Here is a 13,221-nt window from a genome sequence, read left to right as displayed (position 1 = left end):
ACTTGATATCAGGAAATGAACAAAAAGTTGCTGATATGGTGCGATGATGATCGATTGAACTTACTTCTCGAGCATTTTGGTCATGTCCGCATAGGTCTCGGGAGATTTTGGTCTCGAGTCTAAGACGGTTACTAGTCCCTGCTCAAGCTTAATATCCAGGAGAATATAGTTGAAGCTGCGCACGTATGCATAACTCATCAATTACATTACTATAACCTCGCTCGAGTAATAAGGGAAACCGAATATGCACAAGACAATAACACTCACTCAAAGTTGTAAGGAAAGAGTATTTTATCTTTGTTTTGATTATTATCAATGATTTGAGCAAGTTGGCCTCAGCATCATCGTTGTTCTTTTCAACCTCAAATTGATCTATGAGATTTGTGTTAATGAACCCAATATCATACATTTCTGCTTTTCTGCAGCACTCGATGATCTTCAATCTGCATAATATAGTGAGGATAATCATATATACATGCAATGAAAGAGCTGAGCTATATATAGAGACTTAATGACAGAAGTGTTGGGTAACGTTGCAGAAAACAAAAATTTTCCTACTCGTTTCACCAAGATCCATCTAGGAGTTCAACTAGCAACGAGCCATCGGATGCATCTACATACCTTTGTAGATCGCGTGCGGAAGCGTTCAAAGAACGGTGATGATGTAGTCGTACACGACGTGATCCAAATCACCGATGACCAAGCGCCGAACGGACGGCACCTCCGCTTTCAACACACGTACGGGACGGGAGACGTCTCCTCCTTCTTGATCCAGCAAGGGGGAAGGAGAGGTTGACGAAGATCCAGCAGCACGACGGCGTGGTGGTGGATGCAGGGCGTCACAGTAGCAGGGCTTCGCCTATACTACGAGGAAGAGAGACGTAACGGGGAGAGAGGGAGGCGCCAGGGGCTAGGGTATGAAGTCCCTCCTCTCCCCCACTATATATAGGGGTGCCATGGGGGGGGCGCCGGCCCTAGTAGATGGATCTACTAGGGGGGGGGGGGCGGCGGCCAAGGGTGGGGGGCTTGCCCCCCAAGCAAGGGGGCGCCCCCTCTAGGGTTTCCCCCCCAACCCTAGCCGCATGGGCCCTTGGGGTGGCGCCCCAGCCCACTATGGGCTGGGTTCCCTCCCACTTCAGCCCATGGGGCCCCCCGGGATAGGTGGCCCCACCCGGTGGACCCCCGAGACCCTTCCGGTGGTCCCGGTACAATACCGGTGACCCCGAAACTTGTCCTGATGGCCGAAACAGCACTTCCTATATATAATTCTTTACCTCCGGACCATTCCTGAACTCCTCGTGACGTCCGGGATCTCATCCGGGACCCCGAACAATATTCGGGTTACTGCATATACATATCTTCACAACCCTGGCGTCACCGAACCTTAAGTGTGTAGACCCTACGGGTTCGGGAGACAAGCAGACATGACCGAGACGACTCTCCGGTCAATAACCAACAGCGGGATCTGGATACCCATGTTGGCTCCCACATGCTCCACGATGATCTCACCGGATGAACCACGATGTCGAGGATTCAATCAACCCCGTATGCAATTCCCTTTGTCAATCGATATGTTACTTGCCCGAGATTCGATCGTCGGTATCCCAATACCTCGTTCAATCTCGTTTACCGGCAAGTCACTTTACTCGTACCGTAATGCATGATCCCGTGACAGACACTTGGTCACTTTGAGCTCATTATGATGATGCATTACCGAGTGGGCCCAGTGATACCTCTCCGTCATACGGAGTGACAAATCCCAGTCTTGATCCATGTCAACCCAACAGACACTTTCGGAGATACCCGTAGTCTACCTTTATAGTCACCCAGTTACGTTGTGACGTTTTGGCATACCCAAAGCACTCCTACGGTATCCGGGAGTTACACGATCTCATGGTCTAAGGAAAAGATACTTGACATTGGAAAACTCTAGAAAACGAACTATACGATCTTGTGCTATGTTTAGGATTGGGTCTTGTCCATCACATCATTCTCCTAATGATGTGATCTCGTTATCAATGACATCCGATGTCCATAGTCAGGAAACCATGACTATCTGTTGATCAACGAGCTAGTCAACTAGAGGCTCACTAGGGACATGTTGGTGTCTGTTATTCACACATGTATTACGATTTCCGGATAACACAATTATAGCATGAATAAAGACAATTATCATGAACAAGGAAATATAATAATAATGCTTTTATTATTGCCTCTAGGGCATATTTCCAACAAGAAGTAGTACTTACAGACAGTAGCAAGTGACCGTTAATTTATCGAGGGCCTTTTGATTGAACCACTGGAAGAACTCCTCAAATGGAACAGTCAACAAATCAATTCCAACGAGGTCGCACTCCTCTCTAACTCTCAGATACAAAGTATCTGTCCCCCCAGACTCTATGCAGGTTTTCATGTACCAATCATGGAATCTTCGTATCATCGTTGTTAGAGATTTTTCATCTTTGACAAGAGGCTTCCCGTAATGGTATTGGTGTTCTTCCACCTCCAAGAAATCATAATGTACATCGTCGGGTAGGTAATCTTCAAGATTGCTATAACCGGGCACCATCCCTGGATCATTAGCGACAATATCGCTAGACACCTTGAGCGGGGGGCACAATTGGTCCGCTTGTTCGCTGAGCTAAGCAATTTTTTTCCCAACTCGTCGTTCTGCTAACCTTCGATCACTGATAGTATTTCCCGACCGCTCCGCTTCGATATATACCTTTGCAGTAATGCGCTCATAGTTGTTTTTCAACGGAGACTTTGGTGGTTTCCTCAGGGCATCGATAGTGCGCTTTGCTTTCACCCGGTCTACCTTCTCCTCTGGAGGTGGATGTCTCTTTGCTTTCACCACTTCAAAGAAGTCCTTCACTTCATTTTCCACGATCTTCGCGTTTTCTTCCACGGGCCTCTCATATGGTAACTTCTCTAGAGGCTTGAGAGGTGGACCGACTCTGTATTGCCTCCCGCCTCTGGTTGTACTGCTAGACGCTGGAGGAGACAGAGCGGCTGCGGCTGTCTTCTTTCATGCTTGCTTATGAGGCGGAGGAGAAGGACTACGACGCGCCGGAGCAGCCGGGGCAGCGGCGGGTCTCTTCCGCCCTTGCTGGCGAGGCGGAGAAGGAGGAGGTTGGTGTCTGCTCGGGCGCGCCGGCGTGGGCGGAGAAGGAGGCGGAGTGCCACCACGCGCCGGAGAAAGAGGAGGCTGGTGGCCGCTCGGGGGCGCCGACACAGGCGGAGAAGGAGGCGGAGTGCCGCCACACGCCAGAGAAGGAGGCTGAGTGCCCTGATCCCTCGCCGGAGGAGGAAGCGGGGGAGGAGGCGGAGTGCCCTGACTCTCCGGAGGAGGAGGCGGAGGCATCCAGTTCGGAAGGTTGATGAGCTCCTTTCGCCATAGGCATGGAGTCTTCAGACAAGAACTCAGCCAAATCTCCCGGTCACCCGTAGGGTGGTCAAGCTGGAGGTCCTCAAATCCTTCTGTGATTTCATCGACCATCACCCTAGCATATCCTTCTGGAATCGGCCAGCAGTGAAAAGTTGCGCCAGGTTCAGGAGGTGCAACAGAGCCAACAGCCGCCTTGACTTTCAATTCCATCCACTATGTCATAAGGTGGAAATTCTGAGACTCCGTGATAGCATCCACGGGGTAGCTAGCAGGAGCCGTGAAGAAAGGCTCCTGAAGCAGCTCCGTGGAAGCAATGCTGCTTCTCCGCTGAGATGGCGGGGTAGCTTCGGGTGTAGCAGCTTCGGCAAGTCGCGCGCTGCGGGCCTCGTCTCGTTCCTCTAGCTCTTGTACCCTTGCGTGCAGCGTCTGTAGTTGGGTCAACTCCTTTTCTTCTTCCTCTCCCGGCGTCTGTAACCGCCTGCGTTGGGAAATCCAGCCTTCCATGAAAGGGAGCCTGGCGTGCCTCCTCTCCGTCCGGGGTGCTCAGGATTCCCGAGGGCCTCTGTGAGCTCGTCGTTCTCTCTGTCCGGAACGAACGTCCCTTGCTGAGCCTTTTCGATATACTCCTGAAGCTTCTCGATGGGTGTGTTCAACTGCTCGTTGGTCCAAACGCACTTTCCTGTTACAGGGTACAATTTCCCCCCAACCCCGAAGAACCAAGTCCTGCAACGGTCTGGCCAGTGTCGCGTCTCTGGTTCGATCCCTTTTCAATGAGGTCATTCTCAGCCTTGTACGACAACGGCCGGGCTTTCGGGTAGCCACCTGACCCCGTGCGATGGTGATGCTTCTTCTTTGGAGCATTTTTCTTGTTTGTCGCTGACATCTTCGCTGCTCTCTTAGATTTCTTTTTGGTGACAAATGCAGGCCACTGATCTTTGATCTTCTCAAATCGGCCGATGAATTCTAGAGTCTTGTATTGGTCGACAAACGATGCTTTCAGCTCATTCTTCCACCTCCTGAATAGCTCAGCCATCTTCTTAAGAGCATAAGCCTTGATCATTGGCTTTTTAACTGGATTCTCCGGATCCTCCTCTGGCGGGAAGGTGAAATTTTCCTGCAGCACGGTCCAAAGATCAGCTTTTTGCCTATCACTGACATAAGACACTTGAGAGTCTTTGTTCTTAGGCTTCAACCATTGCTCGATGCTGATCGGGATCATGTCCCTAACTAGAACCCCGCACTGAGCATTAAATTTTTGATTGGTCCGAAGGGGTTCAATCCACTACTAGGGAAAAGCCTATACATAGAATCTTACCAGCAGCGCGCTTTAAAATAAGACGCTGCTGCTAACTAGCAGTAGCGCTCGCGCACAAACCTCGCTGCTGAAATGAATGTATCAGTAGTGCGCCCACTCTAAGATGCGCTACTGCTATAATTGCCATGACGCCGCCGCGAGGCTAGTTCTAGCAGCAGCGCGCTTGTATGAAGAGCGCTACTGCTAGGGACCATAGTAGTAGCGCATTTACACAATAACCGCGACTGCTAAGTTTACAAAAAAATTAGTCCCACCTCGCTTCGTGAAGAGAGTTTGTACCACCTTAAATATGTTACTTCTCAAACTTTCACAACCACTTGGTCTTCATTGAACTCTATGTGTAAAATTTGTGGCCGCAATATGAGTCTTCAGCAGTTCCTAAACTGGTGAGGACTCATATTAACAAATCAGATTGTACACAAAAAGATCATTGATGATCAATGTATTTTTATGTCTATTTTTACATGCTGACACATAGCAGTAGCGCGCTCTTTGTGAAAGGCGCTACTGCTAGGTCGTTTAGCAGTAGCGCCTTTTGCTATAGCGCGCTACTGCTAAGCCATTCCATCTCCCCCACTCTCCGACCTAACCGATCCACTCACACTCACACTCACTCGATCTCCCCCTCAACCCCCCATGCCGGTCCTCCCCCGTCATCCCTCCTCCAATCTGCGCCGCCGCCACCTCCTCCTCCTCGCTGGACTCGGTACCAGCCTCCTCATCCGTCCTCCCTCTAGTCGCCGCTGGTCGGCCCCTCCTCGCTCCGCCTTCCTTCTTCGTCCTACCTCCACTCGCTGCCGGCTGGCCCCTCCTCGCTCCGTCTTCCTCCTCCGTCCTACTCTCTTCTCCCTCCTCGAGTCGCCCCTCCTTCTCCCTACTCCCTCCTCCATCCACAACCCCAAATCCCTGCTACATTTTGATTTAGTAGGCTAGTTGATTTAGTTGATTTAGAACATTTTAATTTAGTTGATTTAGTATGTAGTTGATTTACTTGATTTAGAACATCTTGATTTAGTTGATTTAGTAGGCTAGTTGATTTAGAACATTTTGATTTAGTTGATTTAGAACATTTTGATTTAGTTGATTTAGTATGCTAGTGGATTTAGTAGGCTAGTTGATTTAGTATGCACCATTTTATTGTTATTTTTCTGTACATGGATAGGTAGATGCTTTTGTTTTTTTGTAATAAGTTATTTTTTGGCAAAATGTAGGTGCCAATTTAGTTAAATGTGCCACTTGTTTTTTAATCAATTATCTTAGGCAATAGGGGCCAGATGAGATGAAATGTCTTGGTAGTTGGTACCCTTATTTGGTAAAAATTTGTGAAAAGTTTTTTCGGCAATAGGTGCCACCGAAATGCTTTGTCCATATAATTGCTTCTCGCAGAAGAACCAAAAATATCACATGCTACTGTTTTTCTTTCCTGTGAAGTGAATCGTTAATCCTTTGCTCATATAGCTTTAGGAAAATGGCGCCACCACCACCACCACTATGTCGACTGTGCAAGTCAAGGTGCACCAGCAGCCTTGCAACTGGCAAGCTGTTCGGCATCTACTTCCAACCGAGTTTTCGTCATGTGGCGGTAAGAAATTAGATGAAATGTAACAACTATTTTATTTTTAGTGTTGGCATTACTGCATTGTGTCATTTTACTTTTTTTACACAGATCGTCCCATGCAATGTGAGGTTGAAATTCAACAAGCTGATAGGAGACACTGTGACATTTGAGGCTCCTGGGGGGCCGTACACTATGGAGGTCGAGAAAGGATGCAATATGTCGCAGATTGGAGGAGATGGATGGGCCCGTTTCCTTGCCCACATGCGTCTTACTGGTCGTGAGTTGATCAGCTTCTCCTTCAGAGCAGAAAGACCCAAGCCGGCTGTCATTTATCTCAACCTGGTGGAAGATGACGAAGATGATGAAGATGACGAAGATGATGAAGATAATGAGGACCCACTCGATGAAGATGATGAGAACCCACTTCATGAAGCCATCATAGCTCAAAGAATGAGGCTGAGCGAGGAGGAGGTGTGCAACCTATGGGACATAATTCTGCCACGTGATGACTTTGTCGGGGTGCCATTCGTGACCCGCCTGACAAGTACCATGGTCGATCGGCATGAAATGGTATGTTATACGTACTTCCTGTTGTAATTTGATGATATATATATGCTTTATTGTTATACTTACAAATGCAAATTATTCGATGATATGCTTAGTGAATCCGATGATATGCTTGGTGTAGAGTCCAATGATCTGCTTTGTGGAATCTAGTCGATGATATGCTTTAGTGTAGAGTCTGATCACATGCTCTTATTAGTGTAGAATCCAATGAACTATTAATAGTGTAGATAATCCATATATACTTATTAGTAGAATTCATGATTAGTTAGTACAAATGCGTAGCACTGTGTCTTTTGATAGTGTAGAAATCTAGACTTAATAGAAATATATTTGCAAGAGTATGTGCGAGGCTATTTATTAATTGATATGTTTTTCTTATTCAGAAATTGCCAAAGAACCTATCTGTGAGTTGTGGTATCGAGCCTGATGAAGAAGGCTCAGCTGGACTACGCCTTACCGCAAGGGGCTTCGTCACCACCTGTACTTACCGCATGGACACAGACGGTCGCACACACTTAAACTTGGTTGGGTGGAAGAGATTCCTCGTTGGCAAGAATCTTCGTGTTGGACATGCCATCCTAATTACTATCAGGAACACCCACCGCCTAGGCTTGAGGATGATGATCGTCGTCGATATCATCTAGAACTACATGTGTGTGTGGCTATATCATCTAGAACTACATATGATGATCGTCGTCGATATCATGTAGAACTACATATGATGATCGTCGTCGATATTATCTAGAACTACATATGATGATCGTCGTCGATATCACCTTGTACTGCTTGAGGATGCATGTTGAGTATATATGAAATTATTATCTAGTACTCCCTCGGTTCCAAATTACTCGTCGTGGTTTTAGTTCAAATTTGAACTAAAACCACGACGAGTAATTTGGAACCGAGGGAGTACTACCTAGTACCTATAATGCTTTATGAAATTGATATGTAGTAGTACCTAGTATCTAGAAATTGATGTTTATTGAAGCTGAAATAGGGTAGGAAGCCAGGGGAAATGATGAAAGATATAGCAGTAGCGCGGGGCAAGGAAATAGCTACAGCTAATTAATAGTAGCGCGTTCCGAAAACGCACTGCTGATACAGTCCAGAGTAGTAGCGCGTGTACAGACCGCACTACTATTAACAGTTAGCTGTAGCGCCTTATTGGTAGCGCGGCTGCCCACGCTGCTAATAGCCCCAAAACCCGCGCTACTACTAGGGTTTTCCTAGTAGTGATCGGTTGGCCAGCGCGACCAATTTCGATGATCGTGTACCTTTCATCCGAGCGCAACTTTCTCTTCGGGCCTCGTCTCGTTACCGAAGTGTTGCTCGATCCGGAGGGCTATAAAAGAAGAAAAAGAAGAGAGTTAATATGTGTACATACCAAAAACAATTAATGCATCAATTAGCTATTGTCAGCACATGCTTAATTAATATATATATACCTGGCCGGACTCCGTTCGGTCACCAGAGCCGTCATCATGGTGTCCTTCCCCCTCCATTCGGTCACCGGAGCCGTCATCACGGTGTCCTTCCCCCTCCATTCGGTCACCGGAACCGTCATCATGGTGTCCTTCCTCCTTCATTGTTTGATCATCGTTATAGCCTGCTTATCCATCCTGTCTTTCCAGACCATCGGTGCATGTGTCGTTGAGAAATGACAAGACGGCATCACTTCCGTGTGCGATTATCTCCCCCAACATCGCTTCTTGTGCTTCGTCTCGGGGGTGTGGATCCATAATTTCTGCAAATATTTACAACATGGCAATTATTATTCAAACATGACAGATGGATATATTAGTGGCAGACGTTGAACTAGCTAGCTAAGCACAATAAGGAATCATATTAGTGGCCTGGCCTCGACGCTTCTCTAGGGTTTGGGGTGGCCTCGACGACAACGCTCTTTTAACTTGGTAAATTTGGGTGGCCTCAAGAGAGTTTGTCGATCGGGTAGGGGCGCAGAGGGAGGGGGTAGGAGACCGACATCATTTTTTTCTAGGGGGGGGTGCTCCCGTGGTATATATATCGACTGCCCCTCATGTCAAAGTTATCCGGGAGGGGGTTATATCGAGAACGACGACATACATACATGGAAAAATAATGTTTTCGGGGAGGGGGTATATCGACCCCCCCTCGTGTTGAAGGTATCGGGATAGAAGAGAAGAAGAAAAAGTAGAATTTTCTTATTTTTTCTTAAATGTAACTTTTGCATATATGAACATACATACATAAATTATACATACATGGAAAAAATTGCTATGAACAAAAAAACATCATATATGAATATTTTATATATACATCCATATCCATCCATCCATCCATCCATTCATACATACATACATGGACAAAAAATGCTATGAACAAAAACATCAGTAGTAATTATTTTTTTAATCATTTGGCCTCAAAAAATTCTTTTATTAGTATTTTCAAACTCTAGAATGACCTTTTTGCACTAGAACTATTTCAAATAATTCCTTTCAATTGCCACAAAATTTTTGAGAAGTCCTATGATGCCTATAGATCATTTTTATTCAAAAAGCCACTTTGGTCATTTGAAAATTTTGAGCACAACTTCCATTTTTCAGTTTTGGTCCAATCTTGGCATTGAACTACAACCCTATTTTTACTTTCTAAAAAAATTCTGAATTTTTTACATCTTGTAGTCCTTCGTACTAAACCCTTAAGTCCAAAAGGGCAGCCCCAATTTCATCTAGCAAGTGCACTAAAAAAATTCATGTAGTTTCTGTCCATCACTAAATTTTAATAAAACTTGCACTAACAAGTTTTTCATTTTATCAAACCAACTTGACCATCTTCACTAACATCGAAGGAGACATCATCATGCCAAGTTTCACATAAAACAAAGTTCCCTAGCTAGCCCTAGCATTTCATCAAACACCTTGTGTACATGGCTTAAAACATGCAATTCTCTGAAACTATGCACTGAACCAACTTCACCATCATCACATACATGAAGGAAGGACAGAGGAGAGGGGTGGGAGGGAGGAGGGAGTACCGGCTTGTCCAACGGGCAGTGGTGCGGCGGCGTTGACGGCAGGGCAGGGGCGTGGCGCAGCGTCGGGGCAGGGCAAGGGCGCGGCGGCGTTGGCGTCGAGGTCAAGGCAGGGGCGCACGGCGGCGTCGTCGGGGAATGGTAGGGGGCGACGTCGTCGGGGCATGGTAGGGGCGCGACGGCGTCGGGGTAGGGCAGGGGCGCACCGCGTCGGCGTCGGGGCAGGCAGGGCACGGCGACGGCGTCGGCGTCGAGGTCCAGCAGCCTGGCGGCGTCGAGGTGTACGTCGGTGTCGAGGCGTTCGGCGGCAGAGAGGCAGATCGAAGAACTGAATGAAAATTTTGACAAGTGCTGCTTATATACCAAGAGCATTGGTCCCGGTTCGTGGCACAAATCGAGACCAATGCCCCCCTTTAGTCCCGGTTGGTACCACCAACCGGGACCAAAGGCCTCTTTTCAGCAGCCCAAAGGGCGGGAAGCGGCGGCCATTGGTCCCGGTTGGTGGCACCAACTGGGAATAAAGGGGGGCATTGGTTCCGGTTGGTACGACGAACCGGTACCAATGCACCCCTTTAGTTCCGGTTGGTGCCACCAACCGGGACCAAAGGCCTTGCACAGCGACGTGGTGGTGGGAGGAAGTTTAGTCCCACCTCGCTAGTCGAGAGGGGCGCGCAGTTGTTTATAAGCCCCACTATCGCACCCCTCTCGAGCTCCTCTCCATTGCAGGCTTATGGGCCTAATTATAACTGTTATGCCTGATGGGCCTACTGGGCCTTATGCGGGCCTGAATCCTGGCCCATGGATGGGTTTCTAGTCGTCTTCAGGCCGTGGTGGCCCAGTAGGTGGCAAATTTTTTTCCAGTTTTTTTGTTTTCTTTTTTTTGTTTCTACTTACAACAAAATACTTATTTATTTTATTTTATTTTGTTTCTAATTACTTTTTTATTTTATTTTATGATAATTCTTTTTGCTATTAAAGTTTCTAACAAAAAAAGTTCTTTATGAAAATTCTTTTTGCTTTTAATGATTTTGAACAGAAAATACTTTGATAATTTTAGTTGCATCAATTTTATATAATTTTAGTTTCATAAATTTTAGAGGCTGCTTATAATGTTTTGAACAGAAAATATTTTGATAATTTTAGTTTCAAATTTTTTATTTATTTATGTTATTAAATTAAATTTTATTTTGTTTCTACTTATATATTTTATTAAAGTTTATATTTTTTTAAATTACTTATTTATTTTATTTTATGATATTTCTTTTTGCTGAAAGACCCTGAAATTCGTATATATTATGCATTTACTGATTATTTTGAGCTATAAGACCCTGAAATTGAAAAGCACTACAAATGAACTCTGAAAAGGTTGAAAGTTGGCATGGTATCATCATTTCACTCACATAGCATGTGCAAGAAAGTAGAGAGGCTTACGGCAAAAACTGGATGCACTTCATGTACAAAACGGACAATCTCTTTCGAAGTATCAAGGTTTCATACGGAAACTTGTCTGTTACAAAGGGATTTCATTTTTTTGAACTTTTTTGAACTCCATACTTTTTCTGTGTTCAAAATGCACCATTCAAATCCACACCATCAATTTTCAACACTTTCTGACTTCATTTGTTGTTTTTCATGCATTTACTGATTATTTTGAGCTATAAGATCCTGAAATTGAAAAGCACTACAAATGAACTCTGAAAAGGTTGAAAGTTGGCATGGTACCATCATTTCACCCACATAGTATGTGCAAGAAAGTAGAGAGGCTTATGGCAAAAACTAGATGCACTTCGTATACAAAACGGACAATCTTTTTTGAAATATCAGGGTTTCATACGGAAACTTGTCTGTTACAAAGGGATTTCATTTTTTGAACTTATTTGAACTCCATACTTTCTCTGTGTTCAAAATGCACCATTCAAAGCTACATCATCAATTTTCAACCCTTTCTGACTCCATTTGTTATTTTTCATGCATTTACTGATTATTTTGAGCTATAAGACCCTGAAATTGAAAAGCACTACAAAGGAACTCTGAAAAGGTTGAAAGTTGGCATGGTATCATCATTTCACCCACATAGCATGTGTAAGAAAGTAGAAGCTTACGACAAAAACTGGATGCACTTCGTGTATAAAATGCACCATTCAAAGTCACATCATCAATTTAGTACATATAGCTCTCATGAATAGATAAGTGACCAAATTAATAGAAGTTCATCATCACATTAAAAACAAAGTACATACATAGTTCTCATTGAACAACATATAGCTCTCCAGAGCATATAGTTAAACCATACATTAAAACTATGTAAAACCTTTCAATGCAACAACAAATGCGATCATAATCACAACCAAGGTAAAAATTGATCCAACGGCATAATGATATCAAGCCTCGGTATGAATGGCATATTTTCTAATCTTTCTAATCTTCAAACGCATTGCATCCATCTTGATCTTGTGATCATCAACAACATCCGCAACATGCAACTCCAATATCATCTTCTCCTCCTTAATTTTTTTTATTTTTTCCTTCAAGTAATTGTTTTCTTCTTCAACTAAATTTAACCTCTCAGACAATAGGGTCGGTTGGAATTTCCGGTTCAACTACCTCCTACATAAATAAAATCTATGTCAACTTGATGGGCATAATTTTCATAAACAATAAATGCACCAAATAGTTATAAAAGATAATATATATATATATATATACCACATCCGAATCATAGCCAGGACGAGGGCCGACGGGGGCGGATGCCAAAACCATCGCACTATATAATAACAAGCAATAATGAAAATAAAAAAAATTAGACAAGTATCTATCTAAATAAGAATTTTTTTCTTTCAGAAGAAGATAAGAGGCTCACCATGGTGGTGCATGCGACGAGATCGGCGCGGGCGATCGACGGCGGTGAGACGGGGACGGGACGTGACGGACCGCTAAACCTAGACAAATCTCGGGAAAAATGGAGCTTGGAGGTCGAGTCCGGGAGGAGAAAGCTTAACTAGCGTGGCTTGGGCATTTCATCGAACACCTTGTGTGCATAGGACGTGAGCTAGAGCACCCAAATTCCCTCTCCTCACTGGCCAGAAAAAACAGAGCACTTTGGAGTGCTCTGCTGCGGCGACGGGATATATATAGGCAACTCATTTGTCCCGGTTCGTGGCTGGAACCAGGACTAAAGCCCAGCCTTCTGTCCCGGTTCGAGCCAAGAACCGGGACCAATGTTTGTGGGCCAGGAGCGAGGCCCATTGATCCCGGTTCGTGCCTGGAACCGGGACCAATGCCCACGAGGCCCCGACCGTCCCCCTAGGCTCACGAACCGGGACGAATGCATCCATTGGTCCCGGTTCATGGAAGAACCAGGACTAATGGGCTGGTCAGGC

Source organism: Triticum urartu, chromosome 1 (genome assembly GCF_003073215.2).
Source record: "Triticum urartu cultivar G1812 chromosome 1, Tu2.1, whole genome shotgun sequence".
Lineage (NCBI taxonomy): Eukaryota > Viridiplantae > Streptophyta > Magnoliopsida > Poales > Poaceae > Triticum > Triticum urartu.
The sequence above is the reverse complement of the archived record's forward strand: the minus strand, read 5'-3'. Positions refer to the sequence as shown.